At 34.9% G+C, this 18,043-nt stretch overlaps 1 long non-coding RNA gene across 5 annotated transcripts; it reads right to left on the reverse strand.

The window, feature by feature from the left end:
• Positions 1-7,016: 7,016 nt before the first annotated feature.
• LOC113299923 lies at positions 7,017-16,839 on the reverse strand. 5 transcript variants are annotated; one of them, XR_003335257.1, is made up of 9 exons: positions 16,661-16,839; positions 16,421-16,477; positions 15,879-15,953; positions 14,367-14,406; positions 9,651-9,796; positions 9,438-9,556; positions 7,818-9,335; positions 7,577-7,661; positions 7,017-7,486 (listed from the first exon to the last, which is right to left on the reverse strand). It is a non-coding gene; the product is annotated as an uncharacterized LOC113299923 (long non-coding RNA). The 5 variants fall into 5 exon arrangements; XR_003335259.1 differs by lacking the exon at positions 14,367-14,406 and having other exon boundaries at positions 9,747-9,796; XR_003335260.1 differs by lacking the exon at positions 14,367-14,406 and having other exon boundaries at positions 9,737-9,796.
• Positions 16,840-18,043: the final 1,204 nt, after the last annotated feature.

The following is an 18,043-nucleotide window of genomic DNA, read 5'->3' on the forward strand; positions in this document are numbered from 1 at the left end:
TTCTCTGGTCTCTACTAGCTAGATATGATTCTAAGAAACATGCCATTGTAGAGGGAAAAAACCTTGAAACACTTTCCAGGAATACTCTTGTTGGAAAGTTAAAACTCCTTGATCATAATCAAAATACAACCAGAACATCTTTTTCAAAGCTGTAACCAATACAAGTGAGTCCTCTTCCTTGTCTTGGGATGATGAATGTTGTCCTAATCATGTTGATCTTGATAGGTCATTGATTACACAAAAGATCAAGGATATTATGAAAAAGAAGCAAAATATCTGAGAAACGATAATCTCTCTTTGATGCTTCAGATGATTCAATACAAGAAGTAAAATCTTGTCAGGTTTTCATTAATACGCTTTCTTCTGAAGATTTCATAGAAATTTCTTCTCTATCTGCATAAGCTTCTATTAACTCAAATTCTGATTCAGAATGCGAGTCTGGCACTGAGATTTTGGGATTCCTGGATAAACGTGAAGAGACTCACCGAGAAACTCTTCAACTAAAGAATTTATTGGAGAAACTTGAATCATCGCTTCAGGTGAAGAGTCTTGAGGTTGATAACCTTAATGATAAATTCACCAGAACCTATATCTAAGGGAAAAAGAGATTGATAGTCTTAACTGTGACTTGCAAATGCTGTCTGGAAGCTCTGACAAAATCTCAGCAATCTTATGTGGTCAGAAGTACTTTGGAAACACAAATGGTAGTGGGTTCAAAAACAGAACTGTGAACACAAACAATTCTTTGTTCCAGCCGGTTCTGGAAAGGTGGATATAGAGTGTTGTGCCAAACAAGAGGCCGATTTCCGAGATAAAAATTCCTCTCTGAATTGCTCGTTTTGTGGAAATGTGAATCATATTCAAATTAAGTGTTGGAAATTCAAGAAGAATAACAGAAGGATTGCCAAGCTTCAGAATGACATGCAGAGGATGAATATGGCCTTAAGCAACCAACATGGAACTCCCGAGGCCAAGAAGAATTCTCGAAGAACCAGAACCAGATGAGGTAAGAAGTCAATAAACCTTATTACGTCACCTTGTGACACAAGAAGTGAGCATTCCGCTCACTCCATTGCTACCTGAATGCAGTAATGATTACACCTTTTTATTAACTTGAGAATATGAGGATTGCATCAAGGTTACTCAAGTCTTGTATAGTTTCTGTTTTATTCTATCTTGATATTTCTTTAGGTGTTCTCATGAATGGATAATAAGTAAGATGTGTTTGGTAATTTTTCTCCAAATTTTCAAAAGCATACACACATCGTGTCTAGTCAGTAAAGACTTGATGTGTGTATCAACATTTATTGTGCTCTAAACTCTGTTTATTGAGCTAAGAATAAGTACTTACTTATGTTGATTAATTTAATTCATGCGAAATTTACATAAGGACGTGTAAGATAAGAATTGTAGAATAAACTATGTATTACCAAAAACAGGTAATGGGTCACGAACCGTGAAGACCTTTTCAAGGTTCATATATGAAAAACCTCTTTAGGGTTTTTCTGTATCCTGTGTTCTATTTATATTTCTTTCTTCTTGTGTGAAATGTCCTTCACTTTTTATTTCCTGAAATATATAGAATCATGGCTCCTGTTACCAGAGGTACCACACAAAAGGATGTAGTAGAAGCAGTTAATGTGTATCTTTGTGAAGGAATCAAATCTTCAATAAAGAAGAAGAAGAAGTTTTCAAATGATGAAAAAGGTTCTTTCTCTATCTCCCTCTTGTCTGTTTGTCATCTTGATAATGACTTTAGGGCTGCTATGAAGAATTTTATCATGCAAAGAAATGATTTGAAATCTCGAATCATTTTATCCTTGGAAAGGATAACTCACTATGAACAAATGTTGTCTCTGTCTAAGAACACCTTGTGTGAACTTAAAAGAGAGCTTAGTGAGTTAACTGATATCTTTGAAGACTTAGAAGAATTGAATGACCGTATCATCAATGAATTTTTCAATAATGAAAAAGAAATTTCGGTAGATGCCTTGCGAAAGCTCTACAATGTCTAGGATTTATTCTTATGTTTAAGGAGGATAACTAGGGTTTGGTATAGCAAATATTGTGATTACACATAGCTATTTCCAACACTTTCATCTTGCAATGTTTTTAGATTTATTTATTTAAATTCTAAGTTATTTGGAAGATGATCTTGCAGTATTTAATCTTGTTGGTTTTATATATTGCAAATGTCTTATGGGATATATATATGTGTGTTTATGAATTGTGCTTATCTCATATACGCTCAATAGTTCAGTCTATTATGTCTTTATGCAAATATTGATAAAAGATAAAATGAATTTTTGAGAAAATTACGCAGTATTGATCTTTCCCTGATCCACTTTTATGTGAAAGTAATGTATTGACTACATAAGTTTTCTTATGTTGAGTGATTTCTGGTTAAATTAATCATAAAGGTTCTCTTGTGATTAGTTTAATCGATGATATTTTTGGACTTTAACAAATTGCGTCCAAATAAATCCTTCCTTTCTCGTAAAAGTAAGGTCGTTCATGTTGTTCTCTTGGGAATGACATAAAATGGGGGAGAGTTCTTAAATGAACTTGTGCTTAATTGTCATATCTTTGTGGGGAGAGCGGTTGTGGAATTTTATAGGAGTTAACTTGTATCTTAATAAACTCCTTGATGAATACACTAAGTTTCGACTATGTGAAATCACCGAAACAAAGTTGATATGTTCTCTTTTAGTCATGAATTATCTTTTGAGAATTTCATTATGATCCCATAATTTTCGTACCTTTGTCAATTTATATTGACAAAAAGGGTGAGTATTATTTAGTAGTTCACACTACATACATATATGGTTTACAAATCATTATGCAACGGGGAGTGCTTTTCATTATAAGATGGAAGTATTGACTAAGGGGGAGTGATACATATCACCATAGTATTATTTCAAAGTTGTGATGAAATTGAACTTTGATTCTATATAATAATACTATGACACTGAATAACAATACGAAAACATATTGTTATTGGTACGGATCTTTAACAACAATGATGTTGAGTTGAACACATTCAGAATCTATGGAGAACTTGAAGTAACGAAGAATTCAAGGAAATTGAAGAGCCAAGGAAATCAAGCATGATGGATCAGAAGCTACAAAGTTTATTTATTTTGTAATCCATATGTATTGATAGTTTTGTCACTAAAATTGACAAAAGGGGAGATTTTTAGAGCACTGCTCGGTCGAACTCACAAACGTTGCTATCTCAAGCTTTTTTGTCAAGTTTAGTTGATCAACACTATATATTTGATTTCTAGTCTACTTATAGTTAAGTCTCGGATTAGGATAGAATGTGTAGTTGAGCTTTAGACTTCACGACGTTCACCAATTGAAGACGAAGATCTACTGAGGAGCTGGAGGAACTTCATCAACAAAAGGTATGTGGAGATGAAAACTTATCTATCACTCAGAAGTTTATTTTATTCTATCTTCTAATGAGACTAAGTCGTATAACTATATAGACTTTTACATTATACACATTTGAAATTTCAAGTTGAGTTTAACTCGCTTATCTATTTCTCGAAATATGTGTTGGAATCTTTTTGCTTTAGCTATGTTCATCATATACTTGACGATTTTAGTTGGAGACAATTTATTTGTTGGAAACTAAATATTAAGTCAAAGATGATCATGTGAAAATTACCATGAACATCTTACATGATTTGTGTGAGACAGTCATTTGATGTTAACTTTGGAAGTTTCATATTGATCGATTAGTCACTTGAAAATTTCTTGAAGCTAGTGGTATGTGTAAGATTACTATTGTTGTCTACTAAGAATGTTTCAACGATTAAATGAGAGTTTAGAACGACTACCAATACGTGGATATATCACAGTATGCATACTGAAAAGACGAGGGTACCCGAATACACCACAATATTTTTGTTTCAACCTATAAGTCCTCTACCTAAAGTGATCGTCTATGGACAGAGTCGAGACAATACAAAAATTCGGTTCACACTTCGTGTAATTGTTTATAGATACGAGATCGAGACATTACAACAACAAGATAACTTGTGTGATTAACTATGGATACAAGATCGAGAAAATACGACAACGAAATATGTTACTTGATAATAGGTTCGGACTTAACCAAACTCTATAAGATCACTATCAAGTATAACAGAGTTAACGTAAAGTGCAATTTACTTTAATTATAATAAAACAATTATAATGCGGAAAAGTAAAGTAAATGGCACAACAAGATTTTTGTTAGTGAGAAAACTGCAAATGCAGAAAAACCCCTGGACCTAGTCCAGAATTGAATATTATCAGAATTAAGCCGCTATACAAAATCTAAGCCAACTTCGTATAGTTGAGACCAAGCAGACTACCCCTAGCTACGTACTTAGTTCCCTCAATATCCCTGCGCTTCCGACTTCAAGAGTCACGCACTAGTACAATTCCTTTGGATCGTATTTCAAACAACAAAGGAACAACGAATCTGTTTGGTAACAACTTCTTAGATTCTTTTCAAGATAAAGATATCTTAAGTCATACGCAAAGGCTCTTCCGTTTGATCTAATAAACTCCTTTGCCTGGTTAGATCAACCTAACTTTAACTATCAAAATAGTCGCAATCAATCAGTATAGATCTCAAAGAGAAACTATAAAGGGATGCAGATCTCACACAACTAATCAATCGAATAAATCCGATTCTAGTTGGATCCCAGCCGGTCAAGGTTTGTGCACACAAGAAGATACGAAAACCAATAAGAAATCTTCTTCTTCTTCAAATCTTCTTTAATCTTCAATAACCTGCACAACACCACTTGAATCTCTTGTGATCAATCACGCACAGAACGGAGTCTGTTCACAATGGATTATCACAAGATGTCTTTAGATCTAACAACAGTTCTAAGATCTCGTCGATACTTTTATCTAGTTTGAATGAATCTTATATCAGAAGAGAAGATTCTCAAGAATAAACAAACTAGGTGCAATCAAAGTTTCAACAACCGTTAGTCAATCAAATCAATCAAAAACTAATAATACTGCAATTATCTAGTTTCCCATCAACGGTACTCGTAGAGCTTCTTGATCCCACAGAAATATTTAAAACTTATCTAGAATGTGTAGTTGAGCTTTAGACTTCATGGCGTTCATCGATTGAAGACGAAGATCTACTGAGGAGAGCTTGGAGAAACTTCATCAACAATAGGTATGTGGAGACTAAAACTTATATATCACTCAGAAGTCTATTCTATTCTATCTCCTAATGAGACTAAGTCACATAGCTATATAGACTTTTATATTATACACATTTGATATTTCGAGCTGAGTTTAACTTGGTTATCTATTTTTCGAAATATGTGTTGGGAGTTTTTTGCTTTAGCTAGGTTCATCATATTCTAGACGAGTTTAGTTGGAAACAATTTATTTGTTGGAAACTAAATAATAATTCAAAAGATGATCATACGAAAATTGCCTTGAAACATCTTACATGATTTGTGTGAGACAATCATTTGATGTCGAGTCGGAAAGTTTCGTATTGATTATTCGATCACTTAAAAATTACTTATAAGCTAATAGTTTGTGTCATACATCTATGGTCGTCTTCTAAGGATGTTTCCATGAGTGAAATGGGAGTTTAGAATGATTACTTATATCAACCGCTTCATTAACTATGTTTGAATTTTTACACAAACCTAGGAAGTTTTATATCTATCCTATAGAAGAAAAAAATACAAGTTGAACGCAAAAAGAATGAGGTCATTCCGACATCGGATGAAGAAGTTATGAGCAAAACGGTCAAACAAATGCTATGAGCATTTATGTAAACCGATTACGGCAACAAAAAATTACAGAAAAACTCTTGAACTTCAGTATTTGACAATCGATACACGGGAGAAATTATATCAACCGATTTTTCTATGTGTGCATAAACATATACCAATTTTGGTTTGAGTTTTTTCAAAAAATTCAAAAAAGAGATTCATGTTTGGATGATGATTAAGATTAGTTGATTCCTAAGTTAACAAGATTAAACGTCAATTAATCACCAAAAATAAAAAATAATTAATCAGGAGTAAATTATTTATTACGTAAAATAGTTGGCTAAGAGTTTTCCATTTTACTTCAAAATATCTTTTGTTGTCTTGTAATGTCTTATAACGTGGTTTAGAAATTTTACTTCAATTAGAACCTTCTCCGCAAATTTCAAATAGATATCGGCCGAAATCGAACCAAGGGGTTTAATCAAGACTTTACGCTTAAAAACCTTTCAAAATTTTCAATGCTCTAAGTTATAACTTTGTCGAGTACTGACAAGTTTTCATTATATGTTCAACCGTTTTTAATACACATCCACTAGTGGGCTTCGCCAAGTTTCTACGTATAGGCTGATCCGCTCTCTACATGTTTCTCCCAAGTAACAATCATGAACCGCAAAGGCTACTTCACATGAGTGATGTCAAGTTTTTCGGGATGTTCTAAGTGAACTTTTGTCCACAGCCTTCATCTCGAGATAAAATCCTGAAAAATCTCATTGGTATCAACATATTCAGAATATGCAACAATGGGCGTACCATGGTCCATGACAGTCAACAATGGGCGTACCATGACAGTCACGGATAATATATCCGAAACCTGAGATTCCGTTTTCCTCATAGATACTAGCAACATGAATATAGGTGACTCATTTTCCCACCCTTATTACGCCTTTCGATTAGTTCTGGAAGATCAAATGGTAGCAGAGCCGAACCTATCCAAAGGCCTTCATCATACAAAACTTCAGGAGTCAAATAAGGCCCAAGGCATTCTTTCTCATTAACCTTGTCCTCGTTAGCCAAATTCTGAGGCGGATCACGCTTTGTCACAACAGCCTTGTCCATATGTTGTGTCACAGGAATCCGCTTGGTCGGCTGGAAAATTAACTTCACCATAGACCACATCAGAATTATCCAGCAGCGCCATCTCCTCCGTTAAACCTTGACGTCTTGTGTCTCTTTGAACCCTAACTTGATCAAAAAAAATAGACAGGCAAATAAACGAAGAGGTTATTCGTTTTTCTTTTATAAGCTAGAGTTCACAGGCACAAATCTAGTTATACTAAAAGGAAAATAAAAAATCTGGCCAAATTGAAGGAAGGACTATAGCCTCAGTTAACCCCTCCATTGGCCTATTGTCTAAACGAACCTACATACTAGACACTTCCCAACCAGTCTTACAGTTATTCCAAAAAAAAAAAAAAAAATCTGTCATTGATTATTCCCCATATAAGCCCCAAGCCCCAAACCAAATGGCTTGCAAGGGTAATCTTCTCTATGTCTTCGAGTAGCTCTTCCACATTGATGTTGCTTGGCTGGTTGCCTAAGATGAATCAAAAACGGTGCTGTGGAACAATAAACTGAAGGAAAGAACACTAGATTCACTCAGCCAGCCGAAATTTCTAGAATGGCCAGAGATATATTGACCTGCTCCACCAAATTGCAGAAGAAGTGGTTCTGGCTGGATTCTGTTGCAAGGGCCAATATATCCATTTTGACATAAGGACAATGATTACAACAATCTACAAACTATTTTAGTAAATACCAAGGTTGATTACCAAATAAAAATTACATGTGCCTGCTTGACATCTATAACAGCCAAAGGACGAGCTCATTTTACATCTTCCCATCGGAACTTACAACCTGAATGGCACGACAACAGTTTCCAAAAGAATGCAAAAGAATTATACAAGGGATCAGATATGTAGAAAACTTTTAATTAAAAGATGAAAAGAACTTCTCAGAGAGAGAAACCAAAGGAGGCCATTAAGTTTTTTTATAAGATGGTAACAAACTTACAAGCATAGATGACTCCCGGAGAGCAGCAATCACCAATTTTTTTTGTCATGAGGTGATTTTTGTCATGAGCACAATATAGATATATCCAGCACAAAACCACAACGGAAATTAACAAAAGATCAAGATTCATTGGCAGAAATTAACATGCCTGATTAACAAAAGATCAAGATTCTAGATGGGTCTTTAATATTGCAAAAACAATAATACGTGCAAATTTTATACGCCTGGGCACTGCTAAAAGTCCAGCAGATGAAAACTACTGCTAGAACTATGTTTTACCCATGAAACAAAAGGGACTGCAAGAGTTAAAACACATGGCAAACTAACTACATAGAAGAAAGTGGTGAATCTAAACAAGTATAGAGAGAGAATCAGAAAGCGGTTTGTTGAAAAGTCATACAGACCCATCTAGAAGCTCAGCACAGCTACATTTAAGCTGCACCAGGAGAAACAACTAGACAGGAAAACCTGTCTTAAGTACCTGCTTAATTCATCACCTTCATCACTCTATTACTTTATTAAGAACTACAGAATCAAAGAGATTAGATACTTAGCATTGTGTAAAATACATGCAAACTTTATATGCCTACCCACTGCTAAAAGTCCAGCAGATGAAAACTACTGCAGGAACTATGTTTTACCCATAAAAGGGAATGCAAGAATTTAAAACACATGGCACACTATGCAAATCAGAAAACCTATCCAGAAGCTCGACACAGCTATATTTAAGCTGCACCAGGAGAAACAACTAGACAGGACAACCTGCCCTAAGTACGTGCTATATTCATCACCTTCATCCTCTATTACTTTATTAACAACTAGACAGGACAACCAAAGAGATAGATACTTAGCATATTGTAGTAATCTTAGATCCACTATGGTAGAAAACATGAAATTTCAGTTTTGAAAATCGAAATCGGCAAATATATAAAGGAAGACACTCAGATGAGTAAGGGACACATCAAAACCAGCCGCAAGTGAAGCCACCAGCAGCAATAAGCTGAGCAACTAAACGGACCAGTGTCAGATACATAGTTTCTTCATGGTCTTCAACACATAACATCCAGAAGAAATAAAAGTATAAGTAAAAACCATTTTAATTTTAGAATAGGTAAGAAAAACCTCAACAACTACTGTAATACAAATTTATCTTGTTTCAGTACACCATCTAACAAAAATGGAATTTTAAATCCATATATAATATATATAAACAGTGCAGCATCTAAAAGAACACAGCATCCAATGTGATTAAAAAACCTCACGGCAGAACGCAGTATAGCCAAGTTGCAGGAGAAGCATTCAAGTAAAGCACACCACAGAAAAAACAAAGAAAATGGAGAAGTATTAGTCCCTTCGCACAGTAAACTCAAAGTTCTGGATATGCAATTAAGATCTATACAAAAATATTTGTAGCACTAAACAGAAGCTGATGTTTTGCACTTACTGAACCCTTGTTTGTTTTTCTTCAAGAAGTAACTTGATGCCTATTGGAGGTATATGCTGGCGATGAACATGCCCCTATAAGTCAGGATGAATTGCTTCTCAATGATCACATCAAAATTTTCTGTTTTAATTCAATATATTGTTAAAGGTGTATCCTGAAGGCATTATCTTACTTACCCTTTATTGTATCTTCAAGGCATTTTCCATGTTAAGAGCGTGCGCTCCCATCAAGACTCTCAGTAGGAAACGCAACATTGAAGTTCTCACCTAGATTCTGAAAGAGCCCCTTCATATTCCTAGTAATTAAATTCAACCTACTATCAGTAGTAGAAATAGACAATTGATGCACTTGCGTAACTTTGAAGAGTAAAATTTGACAAATGGATTTACCTACTCAAATAAATAATGTTGCACCGGTAGTCTAAAAAGAAGAAAATCATTTAAAATTTGACAATCTATCAATGTGGAGTTTTTACATCATCGTACCCTCTTGAAGGGAGTGTCTCTGAAGGATTGCTACTGTCTCTTCCATGGCACTACAGTTATAAAGACAGCAATATTAGTAACTAATACCTGAACAACAAATAGTGTATCACCGTAGAAATTAAAATTTGACAAGCATAGAGTTAGGAAGCAATATGCTTGTCTATCTGTTTCAATGTCAACAAATAGAAAATAACCATCATGCTTTGCTTACATACACTTTTAGTATTGATTCACCAAACCATAGTAAACATCGCCATGGGACTATATCAAAATCAGAGCATGACATCTCCTAATCAAGTTCTGAACGACTGACATGATTTGGCCTACTAAATATCACTCTGACTTAATCTACCAATGTCTAGTATTCCGAGACTAGCTGCTGCGGTCGGATGCATAAGTCGGTTAACGTATATATTGATCATATGTAAAACAAAAAGAAGGAAAAAGCAGAACCAAATACAAAAAATCTGAATTTTGTATTTAACTCAAGTCTAATCTGAGATTTAGAATTGCGACTAAAAACAAGATAACAAAAAGAAATAAAGTAAAGCTTTGAATGTGTGGAGAGAGAGGGAGACTAACGAGTTCTAAAGAGCACCTCTATTAAAAGATGGGTTGTAGAATTACTAAAGATACCGGGGAAACCATATGATTTTTATTTTATTTTATTTTTCTTACAGGAATAACCCATGATGGCACCACTCAATAGCACAGGTGTCGTTTAACACAAAAACAGGAAATTGCATGTCTATCCTTCAATAGATAATTTTATCCTGTTTCGTCTTTACCTAAAAGGAAACAACATGATTTTTATTCTTTGCCAAACTACCCTGGTTAGGTTAGGTTAATTCATCTGGTTGGTTAGGTTAGTTCTCTGTGTGAATGATGGTCAAGCATGCAGCGGACCGAACAATTGGTACAGGACATTTGGTCCTATTTTTTCCTATAAATAGAAGAACCCTGCTCTAAACAATTCACACTCTTCCAATTTTCCATACTTATTACAATTTAGTTCTACATATCCAAAGCTTATTACGGTTCACTTCTATATATCCAAAACTTCACTGTTTATAATCCACAACTCCGACTTATCATAACCCATAATTCAACTTATGGCAGCCGACAATAACGCAAGATCCTGGATACCAGCAGGTTTTAACCAATATTCCAAAATAAATACTGGGCAAGCAGTCTTGGTCACGTACAAAGTTGATGATAACACATGCGGACTCCTCCAAACCAAGTGGAACAAAGCTGGATAATCTGGGATGAATCGGTGGAAGTCAAGGAAGAGCTTTTGACGCTTTACCATCGTTGTGGTACTTTGGGCATTGAATTCACATACCCATTAGTTGACTACAACACTACCTCGTAAGATCTGCGGTTGTGGAGGTGGAAGTAGCGGCAGCAATTTGAGAGGGAGATACAAGCGGCCGATAGAGTTATAAATATAGCGCTGAAAGAAGAAAAGAGAGGTAGACGAAGGGCGTATGCACGTAACCGTACACGTACAACACAAAAGGGTACCTCGAGTCGACAATAAAAACCAAAATCCACAAGATTGTAATTCACTTTCAGTTTTAATCAGAATGTTGTCTTTGGTTGGTCTGGCTGTCAATTAGGTGTGTTTGTTGAAATAAAAATTTGAGTGCTTTTACTCTCCTTTTTTTTATTTAACAATAACTCACAGCATTACCTACCCATCCCCACTTCGTTAGTGTGAAGCATCCCAATTCAAATGCAGCGCAACAGGGTGTCGTAATCAAACGTACGCATGTAGTTGCAGAAAATAAAATTTAAATTCCACCAACGGAAAAGGTAATATAAAAATAGTTGGGTTGGTTAAAGGATTGGTACCCCTAAACTTGTGAGGCCAAATACACCCCTCCCTAAGATATTTTACTAGGAGTTTAATGCATGGGCATTACATGGCCACAGAAATGACACGTGCGCCATCAATTTGAAGCCTACTGCTATTCAGTCAAACCTTCAAATCTTTGGTATTTCATCTTCACTCTTTCTTCTAACTGTAGTTCAGAGAAAAAGTTCTGAGCACACTTCCCATAACTCAAGAGCATAGGTGGGTACCTTTTGTCGCAAAATTCGTTATTCATTATTATTTTCTTGAACACCAATAAAGAAAATTTTATTTTCCGGTAGTCTGGAAATTAGGGTTTTTCGAATCCAATACCAAAACCCTATAAACATTTCAGTGGTTTCATTTTTAGGGTTTATTTTAAATAGGTTTTCTTTTAATTTCGTCTGCGAATTAGTTTAGTTTAGTGGGTTCTTTTCTTTCTCTTCCATCCTCTTCTCTAGGGTTTCTTTTCTTTCTCTTCCATCCTCTTCTCTTATTTTTTTCCTCTTCGATCTTCTGCACCAGTATTCAATGATTTATTGATTTCATTTCATTTTCTCTCCCAGACTTATTCTGGGATACCACCACCTCAATTAATTGATTTTCATATCCACCCAATCCAGTTTGAATTTCACTTCTATAATGTTGAATACTAACAATTAAACTGCAATTTATCCAATACCGGGCCTAACCAAAATGATCCGTTTGGAAGAATTTAGGAGGGTGTGGTTACTCCTACCCAGCTGCTAATAGGAACTAGTCTGTGAACCGATAACAGAATACACTTTATGAGTACTTGCTAAACCCGAAGAGGTAAGATTGATGTATAATTTAATCATTTTTTAGATTTCTTAATACACTGTATTATTTATATCCATTACCCATCACGAGTAATTGTCTAGAAAGAGTGTGTGCCTAGAAGTTATGAATTGAGCATGTTTTCCTTATGTAATCGTGGTTATTTAGGTGAAGATGTCATTGTCAAAAGACGGTAGGGAGGCTGCTTCCAGTTTGAGTGCTTGTCCTAAAGACAGAAGCCATTTGCATGGTCAAAAATCACATATAATGGCCAAAATTCGAAAAGAACAGGTGGAGGAGGTACTATGATTTTGCTTATAAAATACATTCTTATCGTACAGTAATAGGCAGTTACTACCAATTGTGTGCAGGAAAGGGAACACGTCCAGAGCTATGACCAGACACGACAACTTAAAAAATAGAGGGATAAGTTGTCACCGAGGCAGATTCAAAAGGTGGAGGAAGCGGGGTTTGGTCAACTATCAAAGATGTGTGTGTTCCAAGCTGATAGGAGTTGATATCAACATTTCTTGATAGATGGCTCCATGAAACCAACACTTTCCACCTACCAACTTCGAGGGAACAATATCCATAAAGGACGTGGTGTATATTCTAGGACTAAAGGTGATTGGGCTTCCAGTTTTTGGTACCTTCCACATTCCGATCAAAAGGGCGGTCGTCATGTATCTAGGAAAAGAAATTGACTAACGTTATGTAAAGGGATAGTGCGTTTAAACTTAAGGGGCTATTCTTAAATTTATGCGCTATTTTGCCTGAAAATGCATCACAGGAAATGGTGGAGCGGTATACTAGAGCATACATTTGGTACCTTATGGGTTGTACCATTTTTATAGAGTCGGGTTCATACTCTATTAGTGTGCGATATTTCTTCCTTGTTTCACCTGTATGCATTCTATAGTTGGAGGAGTCTGCATGTGTTATCGTCAACTTTGTACGCGACCAAGATTGCTAGCCCGGTATTTATTTTCAAATATTGGTTAAAACCTGCTGGTACCCCAGGAGCTGCGTTGTTGTCGGCTGCCATAAGTTGAGTTGTGGGTTATGATAAGTCTGAGTTGTGGATTATAAGTAGTGAAGTATTGGATATATAGAAGTGAACCGTAATAAGCTTTGGATATGTAGAACTAAACTGTAATAAGTAGGGATATTGGAAGAGTGTGAATTGTTAGAGCAGGGTTCTTTTATTTATAGGAAAAAATAGGACCAAATATATTGTACTAATTGTTCGAGCCCGCAGCATGCTTGACCATCATTCACACAGAGAACTAACCTAACCAGATGAACTAACCTAACCAGATGAATTAACCTAACCTAACCAGGATAGTAAAGCTAACTCAACCAGGGAGGGTAGATTAGAAATAAATGGGTTTAATTGACTCATTGAGTCACACCGAGTTTAACTCACACATATTTGCCCCTTTCTAAGGATTTGGATTGTAGCCGCCCCATTTCAGAAAACATCAAATTTCCTTAACCTTCACTCTAAGATTTATAACATGTTGGGTTTAAACTCGTACTATTTTCTTTAGTAATTTTCAGGTAACCCTAGTATACTTGAAAAATCCTTAAATCTAGGATAAAGAAGTATAAGAGTTTGTGTGCCAAATTTTAGCACGTTGTTCTTGAAGTGCACCTGCCTTTTGAAACGCAAACTTCCGTGCAACCAAGCAATGTCTGTCTCAAAGACTTTGACCTCGCAAGACTAGGAAACTACAAAATCCTAAAAACTGGATAACAAAAATCATTTTTCAACATAGAAGTTAGCTTTTTCCAATAGATTATTGAGGGTTTTCAAAGTATAATCTAAGGAGCTTAAGTGGGAGGCCGCTCAAACCGAGCTGAATAGACTTGAGTTAAATACAAAATTAGATATTTAGTTGTTTTCTTTCTAAACGACCAGTGCAAAATGCATAAACCGACTTACGCCTCTAATCGTAACTAACCTCAGAATACGAGATATTGGTGAATAAGCCAGAGTAACACCTACAAACAAGAATCATATAAGTCGTCTGGAACTTCATTAGAGATGTAAATTACTAGCAAGTTTCATGTGACAACATTTTATATATTGTACAAGGTGATGTGATTATCTCCTGTTTGACAACATTGGGACAGACGTATAAGTATTATATAAACCAACAGCTGAACCGCGGATTTAAACCACATAAAAACCGCCTCTCACATAAGGTAAGATCCGTCCCTCTTAGAAATAGCAAGGGGCCATTTATGAGTGTTTTGGGTCCCATCTATGTGAGGGAAAATTTTTATGCAGTTTAAAACCATGGTTCAACAAGAATTTTTGAATATATGTATTGTTTTCTACCACTATGCTCATCGAACTTAAATTTCTATGTGGAGATGCATTATATGTTGTTTGAGTATTAGTTACTAAACACTGCAGTGCCATGGTAGAGACATTATCAATCCTTCAAAAGACAAAACCTACAAATGGAAAAACAATAATGATGCTTGATAAATTTTAAAGTAATTTCTTCTTTTTAAGCTACTAGTGTAACATTATTTTCCTTCATTTTTAAATTTCTACTCCCTCCGTCATAGTTTACTTGCCTAAATTCAGTTTTTTTAGCAAAAGAGTACCAAAAAATTTCTATACTTTCCCACCAAAATTTTCTAATTATCAAGAAAGAAATAAAAACTAGGATGTAAAAATTACTCCCTTCGTTCCTTTTTAATAAGCTGGTTTCTATAAATAAATGTTTCAAAAAAATAGGTTGGTTTCCTAATTGGGAAAGTTAAATGTTATTTTAATTTTCTGGGACCACTTTTCTCTTAACTTCTTTTGATGACAAGTGTCATGTGGACACCATTTCACTTCACTTCTTTTATTGACAAGTGTCATGAGGACCACTTTCAATGATTAGTTCTCTTAATTTCCTTAAATTTCTCTAAAAAAAACAGCCTATTAAAAAGGAACAGAGGGAGTAGTATATTAAACAAGTAATTTGGAAGATAGATGGCGTGTGTGGAAGTAATTTGAATTTCTTTCAAGTTTTTGCAAAATCTAATTTAGGCAAGTAAACTAGGACGGAGGTGGTAATAATTAAGAATATATTGTAGGAAACCAGACACTTTTTCAAGATTTTTTCTTAATGTTTTATGTTTTTCTTCTTTTTTGATTATCTGGAAAATTACTAGTGTAAGCAACTAATGTATCTATCCAAACCTAATTTCTGCTCACAACCTGCCTCTTTAATTCGACTTTTGAGAATTTTTTAAATTTTGAATTCTAATCCTTTGATCTTGGTAAATAAGAGATGGTACAAGTTGAAGTTCAGTGTGCCAGATTTTGGCTATAAAACAAAACTAATTAGTACATTATCTTGTCAGCCGTCCTGCCTTCTAACATCCAAGACTCCTCTATTTCTGTGAAGGAACTTGATACCAAAAATAATTAAACATATGTAAAAATAGAGAAAATAAGCCTTTATTCTTACAGATTAATTTGAGAGCCTTTGTGTTGCTGCCCTTTATATACTTTCTCAATTTAAGCTGGGTTTACACTTGCCCTTCTGCAAAAGTGGATGCAAGTGTAAGAATCAAGAACAGTCATAGATACTAGATATTTAACCTTAAGGTGAACTAAACAATCTTTTCAACGAATTAATGAAGAAAACCGAGAATAAAACAAATCACTGAAGGGCGCCAATTATCACAATAGGCTGAATAGGTGCATTTTTATGGGAAGCAAAGAAACAACACACATTCATAGAAAACCATGCAAATGTACTGTGCTGGATAATGTTAAAGTGGCACAAAAACTTTGTCTACACTAGTCTAAAATTTGAATCCTGTTTTATACAATGGCAGCCGAACGAAGAGATGATTTTCTTCACTGCTCAAGGTTGTCAGGCCAATAGCCCTCATGTACAATCCCATCTCGTAATTGACTAGACCATAGAGAACAAATATAATAATTGACTGAAACGCGACTAACCACAAAAATGCTTGGTTTAACAACTTCTTAAATTGTACTTACAAGAACATTGAAACTGAAAGTTGTAGAAAGCTACTGAATTCCTTTATCAGCTATAACCTGCAATGCCATTCCACAAATCAAACCCTTAAAAATCAAATGACACTATTTAACTTACAGAAACATTTTATTAAAAAGTAAAATTAAAAAAATTAACCTCTTTAAATTTAAAATCAAACTTCAATCCATATCTGAATACAAACTATTTGGATTCAATACCATGAAAAAAAGAACAAATCTCACCACAATTTTCTAAAATATAATCACCAACTTCTACAATCTATTTCATCATTTGGATCCTACTGATGGTTCTAATAAGAACGGTAGTAATGGTTCAACTTCTGGTGAAGAATTACAAATGATTTTTAAAAAGTAGAAGAAGGTTGTGGTGTTCTCTAGCAGTTGGAAGGGGCAGGAGGCGGAGGAGGAGAAGAAAGAAGGAAAGAAAGAAGAATTAGGGGTAGGGTTTTATATACTCAATCAACGGTTCTGATATATCTAACCAGGATCGGTTTTGGATCGATTCTGCCCACCGATCCGAACGACATATGTCGGTTCTTCGAAACTGACTGCTTAACCAAACTGTTGGGCCTCGGTTTCGCCCCCGTTCTTTTTGGGCTCGGTTCGGATCACCGTTTCGGCATGGTTTGTGCACCCCCGGGCCCTGCCTACACCAATTAAAGTGAAATCTTTATGTTTTTCGTTTCTATTTTTTTTTTCATTTTTTATTCCTTATATTATTGGATAACGATTATTACATGAAACTAATTGGAAGCCTAACAAGCTAAGTTCCAACGACATACTACTACATAACTGAACAGGTTATTGTGCTAGCCTACCAGCGAGCCTCATGGGTAACCTAGCCAAAGAAGCCGAAGCGGATGGGGGCTGAAATTGTGTCACAAGGGAGCAAACTAACTCTACCTTCCATGTTAATTTCATTTCTGTTGAGCATCGAAGCGGGGGAGCTGAGAGTATATTTTTCACAAGGATCAAAGTTAGAGGTATTTTTTTATGGAAAAAGAAATATTATTAAACTAGCAAATGTAATACAATAAATTTACAAATTCAGATTTATCAAAAACATTAGATAGAATTTTCATGGACAACGGATTGAAGCTAGAAGTTTATTTTGATCTTGTTCACTTTATCTACATTCTTTTTTTTTAATCACGATCTTGTTCGATTCTAACTACATTCTGTATAACTTAGGATCTTTGTTGTTTCCTTAGGGTTTTCGCATATTTTAGATATTTTTTCACCGAATCTTTGCATGAATAGATTTACGCGAGTTTTTTAGCTTTAAGTTTTGTTTTGATCTTTGATTTTGTTTTGATTTTTTATTTCCATTAGGTTTTTTGTTGAATCGATTTTGAGATTCAGTTCTGTTAGATTAATGTTAATCTTTTCCCGATCGAGATTTAAATCAATTTTGTTGTTCATTTTATTTTCGGTTGAAATTTAGATTGAATGGGAATAAATGTTATTGTTATCATTTATTTTGAATTTTTGTGATGAAATTAGCTAGCATGAGATTACAGTGTTTTTTTCTAAAGTATGCAGAGATTTTTGATTTGGTTGTGGTTACTTATTTTTGTCTTTGCAGTTTGAAATGTCTTTTGTGAG

Source organism: Papaver somniferum, chromosome 7, assembly GCF_003573695.1.
Source record: "Papaver somniferum cultivar HN1 chromosome 7, ASM357369v1, whole genome shotgun sequence".
Classification (NCBI taxonomy): domain Eukaryota; kingdom Viridiplantae; phylum Streptophyta; class Magnoliopsida; order Ranunculales; family Papaveraceae; genus Papaver; species Papaver somniferum.